This window comes from Manduca sexta, chromosome 26 (genome assembly GCF_014839805.1).
Source record: "Manduca sexta isolate Smith_Timp_Sample1 chromosome 26, JHU_Msex_v1.0, whole genome shotgun sequence".
In the NCBI taxonomy this organism is placed as follows: Eukaryota; Metazoa; Arthropoda; class Insecta; order Lepidoptera; family Sphingidae; genus Manduca; species Manduca sexta.
In genome coordinates this window covers 11,795,349-11,820,518 of record NC_051140.1, presented here as the reverse complement: position 1 = coordinate 11,820,518, position 25,170 = coordinate 11,795,349, and the positions used below count along the sequence as shown (strand labels likewise).

General features: G+C 33.8%; 1 protein-coding gene and 1 long non-coding RNA gene across 2 annotated transcripts in view; one reads left to right on the top strand and one right to left on the bottom strand.

Annotated features, from left to right (window-relative positions):
- LOC115442533 (zinc finger matrin-type protein 2) overlaps window positions 1-25,170 on the bottom strand; it is a 168,988-nt gene that overhangs the window by 12,860 nt on the left and 130,958 nt on the right. The gene's annotated exons all lie outside the window — the stretch shown is intronic.
- LOC119190734 lies at window positions 14,848-15,422 on the top strand. The gene is made up of 2 exons (XR_005113073.1): window positions 14,848-14,912; window positions 15,266-15,422. It is a non-coding gene; the product is annotated as an uncharacterized LOC119190734 (long non-coding RNA).

The window sequence follows — 25,170 nt, the reverse complement described above, 5'->3', positions numbered from 1 at the left end:
GGCCAACAACACACTGCCGTCCATCCCGGGGTCAACCGAAAAATGTGCAAAGATGCACAAAAATGTACTAGGGCGGACAGCCCCCTGCTGCCCGCCGACGACCCCCTTCGTGGCCCCTATTAGTCGCCTCTTACGACAGGCAGGGGATACCGTGGTGGAATTCTCCAAACGCCCCCATTCCACAGGGCGGATGTAAGGCACCCTACACAGGCAATCCTAAATTCATAAATGGTGACCCTAGTCCAGCCGTAGGTGCGTTTTAGTAGCAAATACGGTATAATAATGTTAATTTAGTTTTGTTTTAGATAAAACAATGAAGTCCTACAAACAGGATGATATAGATTTATGACAAATCTCATGGAATAAAACTGAATTAAAACGATATAATTACTTGTTAAGTGACAGTAATTTACCATAAATAAAAATTAAATATATTTGCCATATCTTAAGGAACCTTATCAACAATGTGTAATGTTTTACCAATTCATTATACCAATAATTAATTAGTTATACCAGTACCGAATTATGAACAAGACGTTATTTACGTAGCTTAAACCTGGCTAGTATGCGAAGTATCTCACCGCAACTCGACGCAGCGTGGACAGACACAACGGCATTATTCAACTTATTTCCCAGCGGCTCTTGTTCACATTTCGGTGCATACACAGTACTGCGCGCATAACGGATTTGTTTGCTAAAATGATGCAAATAATGTCTTTATACATTTTTCATGTGGATAATATTTTACTGAGATATCCAAAACCTAATATTTTATTTTTATATGCTTTGCAGAGGGTATTCAAAAACCACACCTGATAAGATTGACGTTATTACACCAATTGCTCGCCCATCTATGGAGGAAAATTGCCGAAAGCCAGTGACACTTTAGAGCAAAATGTTATACTCGTACGTGTTGGTAACTTTGCCATTGGATACACGCTGGACACCCCCGACAACTCTCCTCTTTCATTCTCAATGTCACTCACGAGCTTATAAACCCATAGCAACACATTCTGGAGATAAAAACATCAAACCCAAAAAAAATATTGCCAGTAAAAGAATCGTAATCTTATTTTATTATTCCAATTATATTTCTTTCAATTTACATACACACCGGGTTCTATTAAATACTAATTTACTTTAATTTATTTGTGTACTTCTTATCTTATTTTACTTTTTTTTCTTACTTCTTAATAATATTATAAGATGTTATGAAAATATTTGGATGTTTGTAGGTTTGTTAGAAGTAATCGCAGAAACAACTGCATAAATTTAAATGTAATTTGGCACATGGGTAGAACATGTCTTGGATTAACATATAGGCTACATTTTATCCCAGTAATTTGCTACTATTAGAAATAACGGAATTTCTGTCTAATTTTTAAATAAATGGTGATGGCGTCTGATAGATGACTTTATCAATCGATGCAGTGATCTGTAGCGGAAACAGTTTTAAACTCGGACGAATAAGCGTGCAACACCGAGTAATCTATTTTTATATGCAGAAGTTCCCGACGCAGGATGTGTACGTTTGTGTGTTTAAATACTTTGACCATCAATATTTCATTGTGCTTTATATTTGGTTAATATTAAATCCGAGTGGTAGGTACTCTTCTACAGGACTGGGCATTTTATTACTCCTCCTTCTCCTTGCGTCGTTCTCCTCAGTTCTGAGGGTCGTGAACACCTTTCACCAGCTTCCGCCGTATAATATCACGCCATCGATCCCGACTGTTGGCCATCTGTGTTGCGTCGTATACAAATAAATCAAGTGTGGTGCGGATCTGATCGGACCATCGTATTGGGTTGCGTCCACGTGCTCTTTTGCCGTCTACTTTGCCGGTGACCATCAGTTTCTCCAAGTTGTCGCTCTTCTTTCTGGCAATATGTCCAAAGTACTCAAGCACTCGTTTGAGGCAGAGGCAGGCAGGCAGGCAGCAGGGATTCTGAGTTGTCTAAGTATAGAGACATTAGTTCGTCGCGCCGTCCAGCTTATACGCAGCATCTTTCATCTCAAAAGCGTCTATGCGATTCCTGTCTGTCGCCTTTAGGGTCCACGTCTCAGCACCATGGAGAAAAATTTAGAAAATCAGTGTGCAAACAAGTTTCATCTTTGTAGTAAGCGAGATCTTTCTGTTCATCCGTGTTTTATGAAGCTGAGACATGGCATTCTTGGCCATTCCGATACGTCTTCACACGTCTGCCTCGCAAGAGCCGTTGTTGGTGATTATAGAGCCGAGGTAAACGAATTTGTCTACTATTTCAAAACCACAACCAAAAGCCCCCCTGAGATCTAGTTGTTGCGCGCGGTCTATGACCATGATCTTGGTCTTGTCCCTATTAATACGTAGGCTTAATGTGTTGCTTATCCTCTCCATTCTATTCAATAGTGAGACCATTTCAGATTTACTTGCAGCTAAGAGAGTCGTGTCATCAGCATAGCGAAGATTGGTCATTTTCACGCCACCGATGCGCACGCCTCCGTTCCAGTCGCCGCAAATCTGTCTCATGATGAACTCTCCGTACGCGTTTTATTACTCAATCGGATAATATTTAATCTCAGACGTCGGTAGAATGCGAATGAATTCGTGTTACAGAAAAATATTATGATTGCAGTTAGTTTAGGGTAAGTTTATTTTTCTTTGCCTACTTACGTTATATTTTCATGAGAATATTTACTGGGTCGCACAAGTGACTGTTAAAGAACTCAACTAACGTGTACTTTCACGAACATAAAATTCGTTAATTAATTTTATACCTCGGTCGTTTTAAAATATTTTTAATTAGTCTTTGTGTGAATTCCGGGTTTAAGAGCTGAGTTTCAATTTAAGTGTACCTACTAGAGTTTCTAGTGTGTGTATAAATTACTTTATTCCATTTTGTACAGAAAATATGTTTTAATAGGCAACATTCCATCTCGGTTGTCCAATTTATGCGACGTGGATAAAATAATGCAAATATCATATTTTACTTGTACGAACAATCTACTTCTCAGTGAAAAATAGAATCATGACATTGATAAATGAAGAAAATCCATTTCTCAAAGTGCGTGCTACGTTCAATAGGACATTTTCATAAATTTCACTAGAGAGTTACCAAGTGCCATATAAATTACTTAAGTATTAGAAAAAATACGTAGCCCAATTTAATTTTAATGATAACATATTACTTTTGACAAATATTACGTCTGATTGTAGAGACGAAAGTAATTTATTGTTTTTCAGAACTTAATCGTCTATGATTAGATAAACAAGCTTCATTCTTTACAAACTATTGAAAGAACAGTTGTTATAACAGATTCCCGACAATACAAAGGAAATACTATTTCTGAATTCCAACTTAATTCTGGCGGTAGCGACGTCGAAGCTAGGGTTATTGTTTGACCAAGGCCAAAAGCACGCTGTGCTAGCCAGCTTCAAGGAAAGCGCCGCTCACCAAATAGGATTACGGTTTGTCCACGTTGGGGTTTCATTGTCTCGGCACGTCGTCGCCCACGCTTCAGCCTCTTTCAACAATTTGTACATTAATATACATTGTTTGCCAATTACTGCTTTAAATGTTACTGCTAGTGGCGTTTAGTGTCTACGGAACATTACTTAGGTACTTAATTAGCTCACATAAATTAAAATACCAGTTATCATAACAAATGAACAGATTATTACTGGTGCAAGGAATTTTTCACGAATAAATTTCGTTTCAACTTGTGACAACACTACATTCTAATCTAGTCTATGCAGCCAATGTTTGTAGTACGGCCCATTCCTAATGTATAAAATAATAATATGTTTACAGTGGATTTACTAATTCGAAAAATAATATTTTTGTTGTAATACTTAGATCAAATTCGACATAATGTTATTTTAAATAATCTGTGAGACACATTTGTATAATGCACATACAAATATGTAAAGAAAAGTGATGACACCATAAATGTCCTGTGAAAATATGTGAAGCCTGTATGTCCGCAGGTGTACTATTTAATTTATGTACACGTTTTTAATTTAACGATATGAATCTAATGTGATTTGGCCAAACGTAATAATACTTAGCGAGTAAATTGACTGCTAATATAATGCTTTATACAAGTCCATTATTAGAATATTGGTACTTATTATTGGTCATTCTGATCAATTTAATTAGTAAATTTTTATGTTTCTAACGATTTAGATAAGCATTATCCTTAGTTAAGATTTCAATTGAAAGCTTTGTACGAATTTAAAAAGCTATTTACACGTAGTTCTTTTACTGTCGCGCCGAATTTTAATATTACTCATCATTTCAATTAGTTAATATTACAAATGCCTTCAAGACATTTCTCAAGCAAATTTTGCGCGCGTTTCGCAACAAGATTTAATATTTTCTTTTTAGGGTTTCGTATCCTAAATGTAAAACTAAAGATTGTGGTAATGTTTCTATCATTTTTGTTATTATTTTATTTATTACAGATTTCATAATTTCACATTGGGCATGGAAGTATAAAATTTTCTTATGAAAGATACTATTGATATTTTAAGTAAAAATATTTTGTTAGCGATACCACTAAAATTACACTATAAGGTCAAAATAAATTAATAAAAGGCTATTGTTTAACAGGTAGAAGCACAGTTTAACAAAACAAAATATATTTAGTCACTTAGTGCCTTGTTAAAGTAATATCATCGAAATAAACTTAGATTTAGGATTTAATCGCGGTTTTTTATATTTTTATTTTCTCCCGACATTTCGAAGACTTTGCACTCTTCATGGTCACGGGGCTGACTGAGGTGTTGGATGTCAGAAAAGTCAAATAACAAATACCTTTATTTTACAATTACATATTTAGCTATTGATGGTCCGATGTTCACAGACTGAGCTCACAGTACCTTTATCTAGCAGCCGGTCTTTTGGGTTCCGTTTTAAAATTTGCGGAAACATAAGAAAACATTATAAAGTGGTGTCATTGATGCACTTGTCCCACCGCCAACGACGAACGAGCAGCAAGTAGAGCTAGAAACGAGTTAGCGAGCATCGAAAAGTTAGTGTATTCCGTATAGTTCTGATAGTTTTGTCACTTGGCTATAGTGAATGTACGAGTGCGACGGGCGATTACTTGCACTGTAATAGATAATAATCGCTGGGAGTCTCTCGGCGAGAACTCGGACCATCATGCGAGTACTGTGCAGAGAATGCGACAAGTTAGTGGAGACAAAGTTGTCGCTGGAACTGTTAACGGTCAGCGATCAATTATTTATATACACTCGTGGTCACCCACTGGACGTTAATCAATCGCAATTCATTTATTTGAAGGCAATTCACATATTATGCATGCGAGTTTCATGATGCCAAAGCACATACGGTGTGTACGCAATGTGCTTTAACAGGAGTAAGTGTATAGTTTTTTCTTAACGTATTAATATATTGATGTATCTTTTATAACACGAGATCTACATTTATTTTACGTTTTATTAACGACAAAGTAGTCGATAGTACGTCGCTTGATCGTCGGTGGTAAGACATGTGCCTAAAATCTGTATTTTTATTTGAACGGATACATGAAATATTTACCAACAATTTCTTTGAGTGGAAAAATCTACGTCTTAAAAAGATTTTAAGACGAATTCCTAATGTAATTTTTTTTATGTTTTTTATACATATAAAAGTTTGATAATATAATGGAGTAACAAATAAGACGAGTACGGGTCCAAGGCACTGGAGTACTATTCGTAAGTGTACAGTTTTTATTTGATTGCGATATTACAGTTTCAATATGCTACGCCACTTATTTTTAAAATATTTAATGTATTTATCATATGATCTTCAATAGAAGTATGCACTTTTGTCAGAATTAGAAGTCATTTTATACTCAGTAAATTGCTAATGTAAAGTTTACGAAATTTAACTGCAATTTATTATTTTTTTATATGTTTGTAAATTAGCAAAAAAGTTGCAATACTATATAAATTGCATATAAATAGAATGAAAAAGATATTTTTGTAGATGTTTTTCTATGTTCGTATTGCGTAGGTGTTCATCAAACAATTATTCTGCAATTTTATAATGTTTAAGTATCGAAAAGAAAAATTAAAATATAAAAGATCCTGATTAAATACGACAACTAGTTGTATTTCCATAACGAACATGCTTAATGATCACGAGAGTAGAACTGTAAAAGCTTTTTAAAATTGTTTTTACTTAGGTGTTAATATTGCTTTATTGTTTTTTTTTATGGCGAGGTAGAACATTACTATAGCACTAGTATTAACTATGTAGCGGTTTATTCTATGGTTCTATCAATATCTTACAAAAACTTTACTTGTTTAAGATCGGTGATGATCATTTATAGTCAGGTCACACAATTCTTGTTTACAGACCATGTCCTAAAAAGAAATAACAAAATGGCTTCTAATGCAAAAGTACGAGCCCAGTGACGTTTACCAATAAATAACACTTTCTTTGGCTGAAAGCTAGGTGGGCTTTCGCAGAACAATAAAAATGAAACATCATAGTATTCATGAAAATATTACTTTACGATTTGCCTTTTGTTTCATTTATAAATTGTGAATAGCAAACAGGCGGCTGTTTGTTCGATATGTTGCTGTATTCCAGAACAAATGCTTTGTTGAATACCTAGTAATAAATCGTGAATAGTTTGGACATTTTGTTTTGGCATGTATATGTGTTCATATAAACTATAAGTGAAACCAAATAGAGGAATGGTAGCCGGAGGTGGGGTATGGGGCGGCCTCCATATATCGCGAGCTTTCTGTTATGGACCATTACCGGCGCATTACTGCGCTTATATGAAAATTACCTGCGATACAATTTCAACAAAAGGAATATGGAAATACCTTTTAAAATAATATGTTGTCGCTGTTTCTTGTAATGTGTATTCTCGGCTGTAATTTAGCTCTACGTTAATAATATACAGCTTTTATTAATATCACATAATTACTTTGGTAGCAGTCCGAAAATATTCTAGACTTACATTTATTTTACTCTTGGTAAAATTTGTGAAGTTTTATTCGTCATCTCGCCGTGGCCGAAGTGGAAAACAAGGCAATCACAACTTTGTGACAGAATCGAGAAAAGTTTCTGCAGAGTCTGAGCAAATTGACTACATTGTGTTACAGGCGCAAAGAATTGCAAGTTTTGAAATGAAAATAGAGCTTTAGTGAGGATTACGCGTGTGAATTACTTCCCTGGCACTGAGTAGCGTACGCCATTACTGGTGCAGCCATGACCACGTCTTTATAATGACTAAATTTGGATGCACAGGAATTGTACTAAAATGTTTTCATATTGAGTCGTAAGTGCGATGATAACAAATAACAACTGCTGAGTTGCAACACACCTACGTATTTTAAAACAATCTTGAGTTTTGTTTTTTTATTTACACATTTAAATTATAAAAAGTGTAACCATATTTAGTCACTTCGTACCATTAGTATACAAATGGAAAAGCAATAGCATTACACCTATAAAACATTTATTTGTTACCCATCACCTGAGGCCTGGATTAAGATTTTACAAATTTTCAGTTAACATGTAAATGCAGATTTTCCCTCGGGTTCGGGAGATGGCTTTACTCTTTTGCCGGCAATAAAACGGGAGTAAGCCTTTAGAATTGGCTTTTACAATGACTATTACATAAAATACGTGAGTAATTTTTTAAATCTCAATTAAGATATTATTTTAATAAATTAGAAAGATCGTCACTAAATAATGAAAGTAAGTTGTAACACAAAATAACTACATTTAAAATTTAATAACTTCAGATTAATTGTATCTGTTTTGATGTTTGTTAGAAGTCTTTCTCCTAAACAGCTAAACGGCTTTGAATGAAATTTGACACACGGGTAGATCATACTCTGGATAAACACACAGGCTATTCCGATATTTTGTTCCTGTGGCAAATAATGGATTTTTTTAAATAAGTATCACTGACGTCAACCGGTAGCGTCGCTATAGTGTTTTGGGGACTTTTGTAGGCTTGAAAGTCTATTCACGCGATCAATGCCGCGAGCAACACCTTTTACAAAATATATTAGTTACCTACGGATAATTTGAATTCAAGTTATAATGTACTAATTAAGTGGTGTTAATTAAAGATAATAATATGTAGAGGCATTTAAAAACATGGCTATATTTTAAAACATTATACCTCTATGTCCGTGTAATGTTTGTTACGTTTATTTGTATTTGCGATGCATAACACGGATTCTATGAGAAGCGCTCAGCCGTCAAAAACTTGGCGGCTGATCTTGCATTCACGTTCAAGGTATTTTCCCTGAAAGTTTCGGTCCTTCCTACTCTTTCAGCGTCAGCGTTCTACAATTTAATTGCATAAAATTTTTGCGTATATTTATCCTAATATTTAAACTTTAGATTATAAGGTACTGTATCCTAATATTTATACATTCGATTATAAGGTACTGTGACTAAACTTTGCTCAATTTTGAAATATATGCGTTTATACATCTGTGACCATAAACGTAATTGTATCAGCGACTGGTTCCAAAGACACTCGCAATTTGAAAATAGCAGACATTTTTTCCGTAGTGCGTCGTGGCAGTGGCTAAGTTATTATTTTCATAAAGTAAGCAAACGTCTTTAAAATAAAAGAAATTTTAAGTACATTGAGCTGTGATTACTATTATAAAACATAGTAAGTCTGTTTGACATTTAATTATAATTTTTATTGTTTTTGTTTTATCTCCACAAGATTTTATTGAATTCAGGTAAAGTTACCCACCACATGTTTCGTAAAGTGTCATGTGTCATGACGGAACGTTCATCAGCACATTTTTTTTTAAATTCGTCTATTATTAATATATTTCTATTTTGCCGTTATAATAAAGGTTTCGTTACTTTATAGAAATTTCTTTGGAAATAAGAAGTTTTTAAAGTGCTTAATAATAAAGATTTCATCAATAAATTTATCAAATTTAGTTGTTATAAACTAAATTATAGATTATAAAGTCGAATAACACATCGTTTCTCGCCCTGATTTTAGAGGTAAATAAACAAAAAAAATCTGTAATCATCGTTTGTTTTATTGAGATTGAGTAAGTATAAATATCAGCTGTAGTACTTACTTTCATAAATATAAAGAGAATTAGAATTAGCGATTAGGAGTGGCACTTCGGTAATGTAACCTTGCTCGGTATTCGGAGTAATATGTGCCAACTGCAATCCGGGTCGATGAATGGATGTGACGCGAGGCATGCTTGAACCTTGCTTCCGGATCTAGAATCACGCAGCTAAAGCCATTGTGTCATGTGTGTTATGAGTCAAGTTGTGTGTTCAAATATTTAATGATTTTCAAATTTCATTCGCTTTTATTTACTCGTCTGACAATAACATGTTAAACGATAGATAAAGAAAAGGACTTATCTCTTTTTCAAACCTAATGTCACCTCAAACGCGAGGCGTAAATAATACAAAATAAAAATATTAAACAACGGAAAAGCAGTGATAAAATCTAAGTACTTTTAAATATGAACTACACTCTCAATATAATTTATCCAAATGGGTAAGAAGGTTTTTCCAATCGTTGGCTAAAACTGTAATTGCGTTGACTTATCTAACTTTAGGGATGAACATTTTCTATGAATTTTATTGAAACAATATCGTAAGACGTGTGCCTATATAAGTATATTTTTTTTTCATTCTATGAAGAAAAATATGGGGATATAAAAACAGTATGTATTACAAAATATTCACATTAAATCATTCATTGAATAGTGAAGTTTCTCCCGTATTTTTCTTATAATAATAATAATATCAGCCCTGTATTATATACTTGCCCACTGCTGAACACGGGCCTTCTCTACTCCTGAGAGGGATTAGGCCTTAGTCCACCACGCTAGCTTAGTGCGGATTGGTAAACTTCACACACCTTCGAAATTCCTATAGAGAACTTCTCAGATGTGCAGATTTCCTCACGATGTTTTCCTACACCGTTAAAGCGAACAATAAATTCACAAAGAAAACACATATGATTTTTTAGAAAAGTCAGAGGTGTGTGCCCTTGGGATTTGAACCTGCGGACATTCGTCTTGGCAGTCCGTTCCACACCCAACTAGGCTATCGCCGCTTGTATTTTTCTTAAGTACCTACATAAATTTATTTTCGCACAAAGGTAATATTTACATAATATTCTGGCAATTATTTATAGCTCTAATGATTTTCACATAATGCGTCCACGAGGAACTTGCTGAATACTTTTGATGGAATAAATCTTTAACAACATATTAATACCCTCACCTACGAGATAGTAACCATAAACATTTGTAAAGACTTGTTAACACAAAAGAGTGTCACGAATAAATAATAAAGCTACTAAAATAACAATGTTTCTTGAAGCAGTTGGTAATTTTTCACTCGGTTGTCAAATGCTCGTAAAAGATATTGGAAACAATTTGAGTGATATCTCGCCTCGGCGGACGTGTTCGATAGATGACGGCTTTTGCAAAAAATATGAGCACTTCTTATTTGAATCTTATAGGTACCCTTCGTTGGAATGATATTGTCACAGGGACGTTCAATTTTATTTTCGCATTTACCGGGAAGCTCATTTTATACATCGATCGACTTTTTATGTTTGTTAACTTGAGCAAATAGTAATTGGTTGTCCGCCTGTGCAGTTTTTATTTAACAAATCATTAAAGTTATAATCCTAACGACTTTTTAACTTACTGATATTATAAGTGCGAAAGTTTACGGAGAGATTTGACATTTGTTACAAGTTAAAGCAGCAACCTTTGAACGAATTTGGATGCAATTTGAGACCCTAATAGACATCTTGGTTTATATAGGTAGATGCTAATTTTATCCAAAAAAATTGCTTTAATGAGTTGATCTTCTATTTCAAAATTCTGACATTAGACAACAGAAATGTAATGTCCCTCATACATTAAACATTAAAAATTTTATTTCAACATCTAACCTCTGATGTGACACCTGTAACTTGTGATCTTTGACCTCCGATCTCCGGTCTCGGAATACTGACTTTGGGCTTCAGACAACGATATCCCGTATTGTATATTCGACATACAAAATCTGATTAGACCTGTAACTTGTGACCCAGAATCCTTATATACTTGTTATTTTTACGTATATTATATACCTTATATTCTTTATGTCCCTCGCTTACGTCATATTTTAAGATTGGTATGCAACTTCACAAAACTTCTCACACTTGTATACGTGGGTCCAGTTTGTCTCTGCCTTAAAATATAGAGCAAATTCTTATCCGGCTTAACAATGTCTTTACAGAGGCTATCCAGAGAGTACTGTGATGTAACGCTTTCATGTTGCGTTTCCTGTGGACAGCCTGTTTTCTGTTAACTACTGTTACTAGGCAACGGAGGAGATTAAGTGCTTTAGACTGAGCTCACAGAAAACCTGTAAATTTTACAATTTAATATAAAAAGAGATTCAGTCACGGATTAATAGTTGTTGTAACATTATACTAACGTCTTTATGGCTGTAGGTACAAAAGATATTTATACTAATACCCGGAGGAGCCACCTATCCTTAGGACGATTACACGGCACAGCGCACCGGACCATTTTGCATGTCGACGGTTTTAGTGTAACATTTTGTATCATACCCTTTGTAATACTACGACAACCGTCAAATAATATTCTCTATTGTTTTATTTTATACAGAATCACCCTAGTATTGATTTAAAAATCACTTGCCACAAGGTTTATTAAAAAAGAAAATCATTACTTATAATTTATTATAAAAATATATGGATTTTGAGTAATATAATTAAAAACAATACAAACTCACCTAAAACATACAAATACTTTGTATTTAATCCATCAACTAAAAAACTATTTCGTCTGTTTACATTCGTTCACTAGATAGCGAAATGCGGAATGCGCTCGCAAATTTATTTCCGCAGTATTTACTTAGTAGTACTAAACGGTTGATAGAGTTCCTAGGTACTACTTAAATATTATATTACGTATGTAGCAGTCGGGTAAATAAAGATATGACCTATGCAAAAAGGAAGGTGAGTAGGTATAGCTCAATCCAAAAGGTCGATCAATAAAAGCTGTGGCTATTTCTCGACGTTCACTGTAGTAATTATGTCCACCGGTTAAATTGCGTTTCCACGATCCGTGAACCGTAATTTAACACTGATATGTGACGGCGATTTCAGTACTCCAGAAAATATAAGTATGACAATGATTTTACTTAATAAAATTATTATATTACTACATACTATATTTGGATATCATGCGGGCTTATGGAATCAGGTTGCATGGTTAGCATAATCGATAAGTGTTATTCGAATTGGATCAGATGTTTCCAAAATCAAGGTTATAATTCGTGTAACCCGATATTTGCAGTGGTAGGCCGTGACCTAATTTCTAATATTATTAAGTAGCGATGTCGAATTTCGTTGCAGTGTAGTGGTGGCGGCGGTCGGCGACGCGGCGCGTGGTACAGGCAGCCCTCATTAATTCTCTCTGGGCAGCGCGCGCGGCCGCCGGCCCAACACAATTCGGCCTGCGCTGTGTGAGAATGACAGCAATCGTTAGTTATCCGTTGCTGTTATGAGTCCGACTATCTGTTAACATCCGTTGATATTGTAATTTACGTCTTATGTGCACCTAAATGATGTGACAAAAAGTCGTTTTTCAGAAAATATCCACAGGAGACGTAATATATTTTGTCGTATTGCTCACTTACTTTACGTTTATTGAGGTTCTTTATATCGTTGTTACAACCGAAAAATGTCTTCTACTGAATTTTTAGAATATATTTTATATAAAATTTAGGATTTCAAAACTATGTTATTATTTGCCATACGTTCATATAAAATACAAGATCACGATTGCTATTTTAAAAAAATCTTAAGCTTGTAAATACAAATGCTCTTCATGAAAGTGCAGCTGAGAGTAAAATTAAATGTTTGTAAACATATATAACAAACAATAATATACAACGCTAATAACGTTTATTGAAAAAGACGTCCGTTAGCGTTATAACTAAACTTCATATTTTCTACCTTAAACAATGTTTTGGTGCCTACTGTTATCTTAAAGCGCTTTGTACATCAGTTGTAGTTTGCTACAGCTTGGTAACAAAGCTGGAAGGTATAATATAATAAAACTAAACATAAACTAACTACGAACTGGGAGTTCACAAACACGTTACAGCTTAACGATGCTATCAGTTGAAAGTGTTATTTGAATCTTGTGACGTCTGCTAGGTGTAACGTGCAGCCGAACCTTACGTGCCTGGGTTCTTGACGATTTGGCACTCTGCTGCAATGTTGATGTTAAACCGGTGTTTACTGCGTATCATGTTGTGTTTGAAACTGAGAAATATGTTAGTAAATAATTACAAATCCACCAAAGAGGTTCTGTTTATTTCTTTTCACTTTGTTTCAATTTTAATCTGAAATCGCATTATGCGGTATTAAATCCTATATTTTTCTAAGATGAACCCTGAAAGAAAACAACTAAACTTAAAATTAACAAAAAAACTACTCATAATCTAATCGGATGCTGCTTAACGGAATTAAAAAAATATTTTGAGACCGAAAGACTTTTGCAGGATATGAATCTAATGCAAAGAAATGAATCACCTCCATCTCATAAAATAAACCTATTTGACTCGAGAAGGTATGTTTCTGCCATAATACTCGTAAAACCGAAAATAATACCAATTTAACATTAAGGATACTGTTTGAACAAGTGCCAAAAGATGTTGTTATGTTACAGTAGTATAACCTCGGTAAAATCTAGCAACTCCCCATTTTAACAACGAAATTTAATTCTCTCTGAAGTTTTCATAAAAATTCTGTCAAGCCATTTCCGTGAAAAAGCCAAATAAACATTTTTGGCTAAACCCGTAATTTAAAATATTGTGTATGTTGCCTACCTGCCTGTATCCGACTTAAACAACGTTATGTTTACTTTATACACTCTAAATTTAAAGATAGATTTGGTATAAAGTCTTATGGTCTTATTCATAATAAAACCCTTATCGAAGGTATAAATCGCAAATAGTTAAAACGTCCTATAAGCTTACCAAGCCTTCGATAAAATTTCTTATTCATAATGGTTTCATAAACCTCCGATAACAAAAAGGCCTTTAAATGTGCACAATGTTGCCATTTCGTAGAAAAAAAATCATTTAAATAAGTTCTACCAATTACTACCAAGTTTTGTCTCTGGAAACAGACAATAAAAAAAAATTGTCTGTCATTGTCATAATGGCGTTTGTCAAAAAAGGAAATAAAATAAATACAGGAGAAAGATTTATTTGTTGTTCTCGAAATTCTTTGTAAAACTTGGAAGAACGCAGGCAGCAAATTGCGATAAAATGGTAGAGAAGTGAAAAGTAGTTGGGGAAGACAAAGATGGTGCAGCTCTTTTCTGTATTTGAACGTTTGCGCTATGCATTCCTGCATTACTAACTATTGCTTTTTACAAGATTACGTTGAAGAAATTGATTAGGGAGCGGGTATGAACCCGCTCCCCTAACCAAAACCCTCCCTAAAAGAATATGAATTCTTGAACGTGAATGTCGACACGAACTACAATTTCATATAGGTGTCGTAGATTCATTTGGGGGAGCTGTGCTAACTGAAATGTAATATTGCTACTCTTGCATTGCGCATGTCAACGCAACTATTACGCAACAATACGCACTATGATAGCCACTCTTAAAATATTCATATAAATAAAATATTTGGATAATATACAATAGTGATTATGTACCGTGGTGGCATTCAGTACAAATAATAAAGTTAAAACAGCACAATGAAATATAAAAGGAATAAATCAATTTTATTTTTTAGATCATGCTCATTGTGCCTCCTCAGACCCCACTTCCAATAGAAAATATAAAGGAGATATCTATATATGCATTTTATGCTATAATCATGTAGGATATTATTGTTTTAGGTAGGTCATAAGTAAAACATATTTTTGAGGTCTTTATTAGTTGAAATAAGAAAGAAAAATAAATAAAAACCGTTATTTATCATGTAGGCATATATATAAAAGACTCTTATGACAAGTCAACATATAATCAAATATGATTTACAATTTGTAAAGTACACAGATTATGGCATGCATATGATGCATTAGTATACTATAATCCACCTCCACCTGGAAATATAAGAGAGGTATTAACAAATCATCATTAAGTAATTTAAATTTTATACTATAATCCTGTGGGATACTACTGTTGTATATTTGAATAAACATTTTTTATTTCAAATTATGTTGAATGCTTATACATTGCATAATTTCAGGTTTGTTCCACATCTGCAGAATAAATTGCAACAGTAGAAGTGCAACACAGGAAAGAGTTACATGCTATTCAGATGGACAATGAGCTCCAGTGAAATAAAAAAATAAAATTGAGATATATTAATAAAAGAAAAATATAAATTTTATAAAAACAAATGACAATGACTAACTTTAATTATGTTGTATAATTAGTTACCTTTCAGTGTGAACAACTTGAGTCTAGATTTTGGGTCAATGATGATAATAATTGATTCTGACACCTCTTCAATATTGGACACACTTCTGTGGCATATATCTTCTCTTTGAGCAATTGCAATGTTGTGCAACACTGCAAGAGCCACAATAGTAGTCTTCACATTTCCAAATTTAAGATATGCCATGAAACAGACATTGAAAATGCTGTTTCCACACACCAAAGTTCTTGTTGCAATATCCGGGAGTTATGAGTGCTGCTTTGCCATCAAATATCTCTGATCTGAAGATTAGCATCACAATTCACCTACAACAAACCTTTAAATCTTACCTGAACAACAACATTGAGGAAATAATATCCTTTTCTATATAATATTAGGCTGCATCACAACCATATTTTTTTAATGTTATATGGGTGTAATAAATACAACCAATTATAGATGGGAAGTCTTTACATGGTGAAATTCCAGCCTTAACAAGGGTTCCTCTGAAAAGAAGTGGGGCATAATTATAATCTGCAGCATGTAATACGAGCGCACGCTCCACTTTGCTACATATACCACTGGTAGTGGCTTAAGATAATCATAGAGGTCTCCAACATCTTACATCTATTAAGAAAACGAATCTAAAAGTAGCTCTTCATTAGGTATATGTATTTACCGAAGTCTGTATAATTATGGAATAGAATTAACTTACCTCATGACGATCCCAACATGTCAATGCAGTTAATTAATACTTGCAATTCTGATGATCTGCCACAACTTATACGGTGAAGCTGCAACTCTTCGCGGACTATCAGTCACTTATAAATGCAGCCGTATGTTGGGAAAAATAATACCGTTTACGGAATTCATCATTATCCAGAGAAAATGGATCTAATTTCTGACGACACATTTTTCTACCTAAAGCAGCCTAGCTTGCATTTTTAATACGTAACTAAATAAAATTATTTCTTGAAACGAAAATGATCGAAATGTTGTTTACTTCTAAGTACAAACTGACTTTGGCAACAAGCGTCAAACACGAAACAGCTGACCGACGTCAGCCATTTTTTGCTATCGAACGCTTAACATAGGTGTAAAGACGGGGTTAGGCTCGATAAATCAAAGCATCTTTATCGGAGACTTTTAGCGCAATTTAACCATTATGAATACCAATTTTTTACATGCCTCCGATAACGCCCAGATAAACTTCCGATAATTCTGATAGTTTTATTATGAATAAGACCATTAAAATTTAACACTATATACGTAGAATACATGAAGAATATATTTTTATTTGTTTAACAAAATATAAAATTTGCGATAGGGGCCAGTTATGAAATTTGGAATTGTAAATTATATCAATTATTATGAAATTATGTTGCAAGTGTATCAATAAATCCGCCTTTTCCATTAATCTCTGATCGTTTCCTAACTTAACAAGGGTCAGCAATGTATTTACACATTGTAGGTGTACGACTAAAGCGAACTTTAATAATAAAAGGTTTCTGTAGGATATACTATGTACATACCTATACATATAAGCATTTGTCATTATAATATTGTTGCCTTAATGTTATGTTAAATTCAGTGAGTTTTATAAAACCATTTAATCACATCAGAAACGAGCAATCATTTACCAAAAAACTAAAGTAGATGTATGTAGCTACATCTTAAATACATGAAGTTATTTGAACTTCTCGATAACATTACCATAATAAAAACAAGTGCAAGCAAGCAGCCATCTTTAATTTAGTGATAGTTATACAAAATATTACTTGAATATGTTCACAAACATATATTAAGGTGAAACAGTCAACGCCCAGCAGTGTGCCCGGGATTTCAAAGTGTACAAGCAATTACAACGATTTCACCCGCCATCCCATCCTGCGAAGGTTGCTCTGGGATGTATGTTAGTAAATAATTAACGAGCACTTCTTGAATTAGGACACACAGCGCCCGTTCTGCCCGTGCTCCTGGCCGCTTTCATACGGTACCCGGCTTCGTACTGTGTGAATAGTGACAAATACGCACCTTCGGGTTAATATCACGGTTTACGCATGTTCGTGTAACTTGTTGACTCATAAAAACGACGGAAGAGAACGTGGGAATTTCTTCATTAATTATTTTGTATAATACATATATCATGTTAACATGCCTTTTTAAAAGTTCACCAGTATACCCAGGATTCTTTGTTATACCATTAACTTTGGGAGCAATTTCCCTTATCTGCGCTTACAAAGGAAACTGGCAAACCGCTTTGAGAACACTTTGAACTTCTAGGAATGTTATCCTGTCTCGTCAATGTTTAGCTATAATAATTAATCATAATTGTTTCCACACAGGAGTTATTTCTATTAAGTTCTAAAAACCCCTTCAAATACGTGAGTAATTTGATGTATTATTTAAACTTAATTCTGTTTTCTCCAAATTCTATTTATTAGCCGTTACACTTTATCAGCCGGCTGGGTGCTGGAGATTATTCGCTTTCGGGTAAATTACAGTCAATGTAATTTCTCTTGGAAATTGAAGAGAAATACAGATCTTCGACACAATAGAGTGGATCTTGAGTAATGTGTAATCAGCGTAGTAAAATCTAAAGCGGGTCTGTTCAAACAACGTCATCCTTTTGTTCTCGTAATAAACTGTCAAGACACAAAAGAAATTCACCGACATCGGATGTCGGCCTGCTGAAATTTAGAGCTTTTCTCACACGCCACGGGAACAATCTGACGGTGGTTTATGAAATGGACGCCCCATCACATACGTACGAGCAACAACGGTTATCTAATGTTCTTGCGCTCACAGATAACTATAATATGTGTTTTTGTATACGTACAAGCTCTTTATGACTAAATATATTAATTCAAATTAATAATGTTATCAAATTACACTTGCGGTTTCATAATAGCACTGTTACATATTAACGAGTAAAGTACAGTACGTTATTCGCCTTTTCCAATATGTTCTTCATTTTGTTTTAATAAAAGATTTATCGTTCACCAGCAGGTGGCTAAGAGGGTTTGCATTTTGTAAGAAAATATTATAGAATGAAATGAGTTTTATTCACAAAGACTAGGGTTTTATCGTACTATATGGAGAATTTACTCGAAATAGGATTAAGTATATTTATCCCCGATACCTTTCTTTTGTTACAGATAATGTTTAGTATTGACCATTTAGATTATCTAACCTATTCATATATTAATCAAATATTGATATTCTCACATATATGACAAAATATTATCTTGCCACTGTTTTACTGTGAGTTTAGTCAATAAAGTTTAAGTTTAATTAAAACCAATAACACAGCTGCGCTCTGACCAATCTTATACGAATATTCATTAGTAGTTGCTGGTCAGAGGCAGTTAATAAACATAATAGAGGGAGTGGGCCAGAGATCGCCCCTAGTAGTCGCAAAATAGGCACCACTGATAATATATAGTATATTGTCTCCCCCACTATGCGGGCAGATTAATTTGTTGATTGTGTGACGACGGCTTATTTCTATACGTACAAGCAATCTAATAACCTAAATAATTATATTATGGACTGAAATTTAATAATGTCACAACACCCAGATGAACTTGTTTTAAAGGAATTGTATAACCATAATCTATTTTTTTTTATTCTAACGGAGGTTATTATTCAAAGTAATTTCTCTATTCTGTTCGATATTAAAAACAATACAAAGAAATTCCGCGTTATTATCCGCAAAAACAATTTGGAACAAACAGTATTCGTGTATGGTTTGCAAAATGTGCTGTGAATTATGTTAGGATATACTTGAAGCAGATTTAAACAGATAAGAAAAAAACTTGTCTTCGTCTCGAGCGAACTATTGACAGATAGTAACTATGACATTATATTTTTCATTGAAAACTTTATGTTTCACTTTGAAATTCACAGTTTCATCTGACTAGTAAATATAAGATACGATCTTTTCACAATACATTATAATTCATTCACATACTATAGTCATTATAATAGTTTATAAATACAAATTCGTTTAACTAACTATACAATTTAATGTCCATTTTATAATTATATATTAGAACAATGTTGATTGGAGCGTTCTGTATATAAATTTACATGATAAATATTAAATAGGACGTAGTATTATTATAGGTTATTTCAAAATGAGAAATTCACATTAAACAAATATATTAATAACTGTATTGTTTAAAGTAGGGTCATGAAAAGAATAAAAAATGTATCAATAACCCAAGTTAGAGATTAGACTGCACGTGACACTGGGAAAATTACATCTTACTTATCTCTGGTCTATTATTAATTGTAATCGATTATTTGATAAAATAAAAATACATATATAACATGTATGTGATCTTAATAATCTTGACTGAGGATGTGTGAGCAGTAGGTAATTTTAACACTTTTGCTTATTTTTCACGGATACGTCGGAGCTTATGTTTAGAATATAATTCTCACATTGGCTTTCTAATATTTGGAAACGTTTTAGAAATCCACAACCATAAACATCATAAATATTTTTGTAAATATTTCATTGTGTTAAAACAAAAAAGGTTGCGTAATTTAATTGCTTTTACAAGTTTTGATTTGGTTAGAGTCCGAAGAGGCCTCTCAGGAGAATTTAATAAAGCTTTCCGTGATTTTTTGGTGGAAATAGCTTTATGTAAAGTATGGCTCTGATCAGGTGTTCCCAGTGGGATCGGCAGTGACTAATGAGCGGTCAGAGCGCCGACTGCTTGCCCCGGGGAACCATCTACGTAAATACTTTGCACTCCAACATGTAACTTATATGCTGGCAACACAAAATGAAATTCCAATTTATATTTACTTATATATGTGTAAAACAATACCTATAAAATAATTTCTAAAACACAAAATAAGTCTAATGAATATTGATATGATAGCGAATTGTATTCAGATATTAATATCATCAATTCGCATACATTTGTAACCGTGTAAATTTTTCGAGATGTGGAAACTGTCAACGTGAATGATAAATGACAAACGTTGCAAAATTTCGTATGAAAATACGTGCGAAAATACCTGCAACAAATTTATGACACATTTTACTAGTGAGTCCGATTGACAGTCGCCTAGAGAGCGGCATGTTTATGGCGGCAACGCACGATTTATAACCACTTGCTCTGCGCTTGTAATAAACCAGATAACTCAATTTATGGCACTAAAACGGGGGCTATGTCGTCTTACATGATACTGTATTTATATCAAATAGAGTTATGGTGATTACCACAGTGTGCTTTTGCCATAACTGAACAATTAAAGTGGTAAAACACAATATTTTAGTAATTGTAGCAATAATTTAAGACTAATTAGGCGAGAGTAGATCTAGAACATGCGACAACAAATAAATGAGCTCCATACTTGGAATTAAGTTTATTTTTGTTATTTGATAACATACACGTGGATTTAAGTACATGTCCAATTAGAGATCCAAGGCATTGGATTTCTGCTTGGATTGGCACTCACGGTTGGATAATATAAAGTATCTCCGGTTGTTTGTAGTAGTTATTCTGATTTATTAATAAATGAATTAATTCCAATGTAGAGTTGAGGCCACATTGTGAGTTGAATATCGTACGAAATAAGGATTTTCAAATTCAGTTGCCGCAAGTCAATCTGGGCTTTCGGACAATTATTGCCGTAAATCAATGTTGCCGTTTGGCCTGTAAATCTTAAAATTTTGAAAATTAATTATTACGTAATAGTAAATGGATTGATTAGCAGTGTATATGAGACTTTTTTCAATAGATTATGGTGGTTAAAAATATCACTTATTTCAAGACGTCAATTATAACTTTTGTTCGTCAATAGCTTAATATGTTATACCTATATTATATCCACTCATAATTTAAAGGCACAAGGCGATAATTCTAATTAGAAACAGGTCAATTCTATCTAAATACAATTTTGTTCTCTTTACTGTACACATGACGGTTCGCTTAGTATCAATAATAAATTGATACTCCGCGAACGGGCTAAAGTAAATAGGTGTATTAAAATCAATTTCATTACCGAAGCTTTATAATTCAACGATAGTTTGAAGTGCATGTGACTAGTTTATAATGAAATATTTTTTGTTAACAATTTATAGGTGAAAAGTCTCTATGTTTGGCGAAATAATTTAAAATTTGGTTTGACTAAAGAAGAATTCATAAAAGTCAAAGATATAAAAAATCATTTCTTTAAAAACAATAATGTATTCAAACAATGACATAGGAACGCGAAAAATTTTTAGTGAACATTTTATTTTCCTCCTTTGTTATTTCAATCCACGTAAAGCAAGAAGACCCGGATGTCCGCAAAAAAGAAAGAAACCTCAACATTCAAGGGATGTAAAATATTACAACTGTAAAAACTTTGAAAGCGTAAAATTTAATTTACTTGGTATTTTTACAGACCATTGCCCGGAATAACACGTGCCGGTTATTGTTTTGTGAATTGTGCTGTTGTTATAACATATTGCCACCGAGCCGCTACACTCATGATAATTGAGCGTGCAACTCCTAACGACTGGTAAGTATTGTGGGAATGCTTTATTCATTTATAACATTACACTTGTATTTTTTATTGAGGTAGAATGGCAAGTGTTTCTCGCAGAAGTAGACGGTAGGCGGTTTCGTTTTTAGTATGGTTATGCCAGTGTGGGGTTTGTTATTAACTAGTATAGGCCACGCAGCCTAGGAGCAGCATATTTTAAAGTAGAGGCGGCACAAATTAGGCCTGCTTTCTGAAATTTGAATGTGAGATATTCAATGTACCCACTTTATTTTTTTAAGTTTACCATTCTTTTAAACCAAAAAAGCATTTTACGTACAAATTGCTTGCAATCGGGGTCATTGTTTTTTTGCTCCCACAAAACATGCTGAACGGCATAAACTGAGCGTCCTATAAAGGAAAGTATAAATCCTGCGTTGGATTCTATAGGTATATGAACAGGATTTTTTAAAAGCGGCAATAGCCTAGTTGGATGTGGAACAATAGCGACGATATCCTCGTTAGGTGTGCAACGGACTGTCGAGACGAATGTCCGCAGGTTCAAATCCCAAGAGCACACATCTCTGACTTTCTCCTAATCCCTCTCTGTAGTAGAAGAGGCCTGTGCCCAGCAGTGGAACAGTCTATAACACAAGGCTAATATATTATATTTTTAATATTCATATAATTATTCACTTTCATTATTGCTAAGGTAACGGGACCCTTGAAGGCCATTAAAATAATATCTTCATATAATCTTTTCATGAAAAGATATAAAGAAAACCTTTGATTAAATTGCAACGTATCACACTTTATAAAATTGAATTATCAAAGAACTAAAAAATCTTTTATGTTTTTGCATTACAACCTAAAAAAATACAAAAAAATGGATGGCATGCTTTGTCAGGAACGGAGCTTTCTTGGGTCACGCTTAGGACTCACGCCACCTTACATCTTATACACTATGCCTATCAATTTATCTTTATTTAAATCTCAGAGACAGTAGATTAGTTAAGCCGGAAGGGAGGCTTATCATTAATGATTAATACCTACGACCTTCGCTAATCGCCAGATGCAGTCCATTGTGCGTATTATCATACGCAAGTCGTACGCAGACTATCATCTCGATGTTAAAACATTTAAAATTATAATTCGATAAAATCAGTTAAGTCGTTTCACTGTAAACCTACAATATAATATGTAATTATATATTTATACGATATATGAACTTTGACTTTAGTAAATGAGTTCTTGAGTGGAAACCAGAAGTTTGCACGCGTAGTGTAATGCGCCCTCCAGCTAGGTGGAGTGACGATTTGCGAGAGACCAGTGGCTGAATCTGTATGCGACAGGCCGAAGACTGGGTGGAATGGCGTGTATTGTAGTCCTATGTCCGGCAGTTTACTAAAATATAGGCTGATGATGATGATGATTAACTTTGATGATGTACGTTTTGAAGCACCCACTTTGAGCTACTTCTTGTTGTTAATAGTTAATCTTAGATCCAGTCAATATAATTTTTAAAAATCTTTCATGTTGACCTACTTAGTATCCTTTTGTTTTTGTTAAATTACGTAGATAGAACTTTTATTTATAAAATACATTTTCTGTTTTATGCTGGCCCGTGTTTTGCTTATAAATCTCTGCCCATTATGGATGTAATTAAGAAACAGGTTATTAGATTCAGTTAAATTATGAAACACCTGCCATGTTTTATATTCCCTGAGTGCCTTTAAAATGTATTCATCTATTAATGTATTATAGACCCTATTATTTATTAAGCGGATTCGGATTAGACCATGCAAACTTTAATATTAGGCGCTGATATTACTTTTAATATTCTGAACATTACGGCATTTCGGTTAAAGTTTAAAATGATGGCTTTAAGTAAATAATTGTTTCGATCTTAATATAACTTTGAATTATTCATAATTCAGCGAGATTCGGAATTTTAAATGACATAATTATAAAGTATTTAGAATTTAGATACGCGTAGATTAAAGAATAGAACGACTACTGGCAGACAATTACAAAATTCAAATAAATATACTATTAGTATGCCTATGTTATTTCAATTTATTAAATGGCTTTTTAAAAAATAAATACCTAGATCTAAAATTCTTTATAACACAGAAAAAAGTTTAACAATATTATTTGTAGATATAGAAATTGTACAATATTATTATTGTATTTCTTGTATCTATGTCGGTAAATTTTAAAACATTGGATATTAATATGTTCTATAGAAGAGATAACACACGTACTAGGAGCACAGTAAGACAAGGCGGTTACCGCACGTTACGCTCCATTATTCTATCGCGCAGACTCAGGAAGTTATTACGAGTAATGTAGTGGCGAGACGCGACGCTTTTTGTTCACAGGACAAAAGAATCCGCGACTAGATAGTTCCTTGTGGGCAAAAACGTTTCCGTTATTTGTTCTCTACCCAGCACAGATTTTGATGTTTTATTTTAAACACTATCGTAGATAATGTCATAAACAATAATTATACAAATATTAATCTAAGTATATTATTATTTATGAGTACAAGACTACTGTGTTTCACTGGCGGCGCGGGGATTATTGTTTATGGGGTGACAAAATTACGCGTTGACTAGGCTACGGTTAGAAAAATAAATTACACACGTGGACGTTAAAGGTCTAGTACCTAAGTGAGGTCAACGTGCTGAAAAATCATATAGAACACTAAAAACTATAAACTCATCTGTTCAGAACACAGTCAAATGGCAAATGTAAAATAATATAAAAAGTAGTCCGGAAATTGGTATGAAAATATTTACATTTGTAGCGAATTTCTCTGCTATGTTTTTTAAAGTAGGCATCGAAAGTGAATGTAATCCTGATGAAATCTGACGTAGTGTGGGTCGAGGTTAGATTTTGAATAAATCAGGAGGCAGAGATCGCAAGGTGCGCGTCCGCGGAGGGCCGCCGCGTCGAGCCGCCCGATGGCCTGCCATCGGTCCATCGCGGCCAATATCGCATTTATATGAGTTCGTTAGGGGCCCCTTCGAAATTCGGTATCCGTTATCGAACTCTGCACACTGGGTCAGTATCACCATATACGTAATTTGGATTTTGAGGCACTCTGACCTTTAAGATCCCTTCGACGGTAATATTTTGTCACAAGACTATTACGGCCTTTTGTACTAATACAATATCGAGTAAGAAGATTATATTTTTACGTATCAAGAAAACCCTCACAATGGTATTAAGGATAATATATTTAA